At 44.6% G+C, this 3711-nt stretch overlaps 1 non-coding gene across 1 annotated transcript; it reads left to right on the top strand.

The window, feature by feature from the left end:
* Window positions 1–2458: 2458 nt before the first annotated feature.
* Window positions 2459–2533, top strand: Trnas-uga (transfer RNA serine (anticodon UGA)). Its single transcript has one exon. It is a non-coding gene; the product is annotated as a tRNA-Ser (tRNA).
* Window positions 2534–3711: the final 1178 nt, after the last annotated feature.

The following is a 3711-nucleotide window of genomic DNA, read 5'->3' as shown; positions in this document are numbered from 1 at the left end:
GCAAGGACCAACCTACGCTGGACAAGGCAGGGTACCGTGCCTCGCCATTACCAGTAGGCCACATTACACACTCTCTGACGCACATTTCTGATTTCATGGTCGACTTCAGCTATGCTCAAGCTCACTCATCCAGCAATTGTCTTCCTCGTACCAAAGATTACTATATCCACTGCTTCGTTACACACCCAGCAACAACGTCGAACTGAAACATCCATCGACGCGGTGGCCCACGGTTTGGCGTCATGTCCACCAGTGTTTCCTTTCCTACAACGTCCGGGCATGGCTGGTATTGCCAGAACTATTTACTTATATGGATTGGTATCTGTCCTTTCGGACATGACCTTCTTCTGTGCGGATGCACACACATTCCCCGAACTCTTACGTCACTTGGTAAGAATGTCTTCCACGAGTAATGAGTGTTTTGCGGTGGAACACTACGAATGTAGTGTGTGGACATACAAGGTGAGACTCTGGGCCTCGCTAGAGGCGTGCGCGAGGTAGTCCCTGCAGTCGCACTATCCTCCCTCCGTGGCTCAGAGCCGGCACGGTAGCTCAGCGTGTTCGGTCAGAGGGCTAGCTGCTCTCTGTAATAAAAAAACCTGAGTTAATGGATCAACAACGATCTGAAATGGGTGTCTTTCGACGTCCGCCCAAAACACATACAACGAACGAAAACGAACAAAATGAGATCTTTTAAAAAAAAGAAAAAAAAGAGATGGATAGAGCGTCTGCCATGTAAGCAGGAGATCCTGGGTTCGAGTTCCGGTTGGGGCAAACATTTTCACCTGTCCCCGTTGATACATATCAACGCCCGTCAACAGCTGAAGGTATTAATATAATTCTAATTTCGAACCTAATTGTAGCCGTCCCTATGAAGGCAGCACATTGTTTGCGCTACCAGTTGTTCATGCTGCGCTACGTATGACTATCCCATTTCACTGCGAGCGCACACAATCCAGGCGGCGAGCGAGCGTGACCGCTCTTGCTCGCCATGTCGCATTCACGACAGACATACTGTAGTCTACGACGGTACTAAAAATTAGTTTTAAAATTTTGGAAATCTGTGGCAAGGTCTTATGGAACCAACTGCTGAGGTCATCGGTCCCTAAGCCTACACGCACCTCAAGTCCGGAACCGCGCTGCTGCTACGGTCGCAGGTTCGAATCCTGCCTCGATCATGCATGTGTGTGATGTCCTTAGGTTTAAGTAATTCTAAGTCTACGAGACTGATGACCTCAGATGTTGAGTCCCATAGTGCTCAGAGCCATTTTGAACCTACACGCTACTTAATCTATCTTAAACTAACTTACGCTATGGACAACACACACACACATGCCCGAGGGAGGACTCGAACCTCCGACGAGGGGAGCCGAGTTTTAAAATATGTTGAAAGATTGCAAGTTACTTTTTATGATAATTTGTTTGTCAGTTTCATTCCAGTTTGCTCATCTTCTAAAGGATGGAGAAAGTATGGATTTAACTGCGTCATTTGCCTGTGTGTCTGCTGCATAGATTTTGTATTCGGTTCCATTCACACAGATTTTGGCTCTAAGAACCTCTCAAGATGAATGCAGTGATAATTCCCTAGAAAAGACTTGGCCTTTGAGGTAGTCTTGTCAGTATTTATTACGGAATATTTTACAAATTTCAAAAGACTTTTATCAAGATTTTTGTCGTTTCTAGGGAACGCAAGGAGGTAGTTCCTTTTCGTTCCACATTTACAAAAACTCCTTTTCAATTTTTATAAATTTTCAATTATTCTGACGTTTTCTTCTTCACTCTAACGTGTGTGCATAGACCACACGTCAGAAATGATTTTGAATTTCCATCAGTTTGGAGTTTCTTAAAGCCTTTGCAGTCGTTCCGTCAGGCCTCATTGCAGCCTCTTTTCTTCTGTTCTCATCAAAGTTTAAAATTAGTTGGTCAAACTGGTGGCTGTGGTACTCTGCATCATTTCGAGGATATTTCGCTAATGAGTGAGCATTCGGATGAACTTATGATATTAATGTATTTATTCTTCAGTTCCGTCTTTCCGAGACGTTATTAGTGCGACAGCGTCTTCCACTGGAATTCCAAATCTCTCTTGGCATCTTTTAGTTATCGAGCCACTGCTTCAAAAAATAAAAGTCCTGCAGAATGAGATTCTCACTCTGCAGCGGAATGTGTGCTGATATGAAACTTCCTGGCAGATCAAAACTGTGTGCCGGACCGAGACTCGAACTCGGGACCTTTGCCTTTCGCGGGCAAGTGCTCTACCAATATCAGCGCACACTCCGCTGCAGAGTGAAAATCTCATTCTGGAAACATCCCCCAGGCTGTGACTAAGCCATGTCTCAGCAATATCCTTTCTTTCAGGAGTGCTGGTTCTGCAAGGTTCGCAGGAGAGCTTCTGTAAAGTTTGGAAGGTAGGAGGCGAGGTACTGGCGGAAGTAAAGCTTTGAGGACGGGGCGTCAGTCGTGCTTGGGTAGCTCAGTTGGTAGAGCACTTGCCCTTGAAAGGCAAAGGTCCCGAGTTCGAGTCTCGGTCCGGCACACAGTTTTGATCTGCCAGGAAGTTTCATATCAGCGCACACTCCGCTGCAGAGTGAAAATCTCACTCTGGAAACATCCCCCAGGCTGTGGCTAAGCCATGTCTCCGCAGTATCCTTTCTTTCAGGACTGCTTGTTCTGCAAGGTTCGCAGGAGTGCTTCTGGAAAGTTTGGAAGGTAGGAGGCGAGGTACTGGCGGAAGTAAAGATGTGAGGACTGGGCGTGAGTCGTGCTTGGGTAGCTCAGTTGGTAGAGCACTTGCCCGCGAAAGGCAAAGGTCCCGAGTTCGAGTCTCGGTCCGGCACACAGTTTTGATCTGCCAGGAAGTTTCAAAAGTCCTGCAGCTTTTGGTTTGTACGCGTGCTATCCCGAATACACAGCCAACCATCCTGCAACATTTCCAGGGAAAGATGTGCTACAGCAGAACACATTGTTATATGACAACCTATTTCCTCGTTTTCCTTATAGGCTGGAACAAGGCCGCAATACTGAACTTTTTTCCACAAACATTGATTAAGATGATAATTGCAACGATTAATCTCTATTCTAGGAAACAAACTTTTAGCTGCTTGGGTGGTGGTAGTTTCGAAGTACATCATGAGAGATGCAGGATTCCATCCAGGAACATTAGTTTCAATAACTTTTAAAAAACGTTCACAAGTTTTTCGCTTTTTATTTGCACCTATGCATAAGTAGCAGGAACGGTTTTTGTTTACTTCCAACAACAAATAAGGTCGACGTGGAATATGAACAACTCTATATACTTCTTGCTCGAACTCTTGAACCTTCCATCCACAAAGAATGAATCGCAGTTTGATAAACACAATTTTCCCCTTTTACTGCTAAATACCAATATTCTGTCAATCGTTGCGATGTTATATCTGCAAGGAAAGAAATTGCTACCATCATAATCAGTAAATTATTTTCTCGGGAGAAGATTCCTCCAGAATCGGTGGGCTGTTGAGTAATTCGCATATATTTTCGCTTGATTTTTGCGTGTTTATAGTTACAGAAAAAATAGTATCGTAGACTTCTATTTCCTCAATGCAAATTTTGGCAATTTGCAAGTCTGGAGCTTCGATTGTGTTGATGTTGATGTTTAGACATATGTAAATGCTGTTTTTTTGCACAGTGAAGAGATCGAAATCCTCCCACAGAAGTCACTGGCAGGCTTCGACTTAA

The sequence above is a fragment of the Schistocerca gregaria genome, chromosome 3 (assembly GCF_023897955.1).
Source record: "Schistocerca gregaria isolate iqSchGreg1 chromosome 3, iqSchGreg1.2, whole genome shotgun sequence".
Taxonomy (NCBI): Eukaryota; Metazoa; Arthropoda; class Insecta; order Orthoptera; family Acrididae; genus Schistocerca; species Schistocerca gregaria.
The sequence above is the reverse complement of the archived record's forward strand: the minus strand, read 5'-3'. Positions and strand labels throughout refer to the sequence as shown.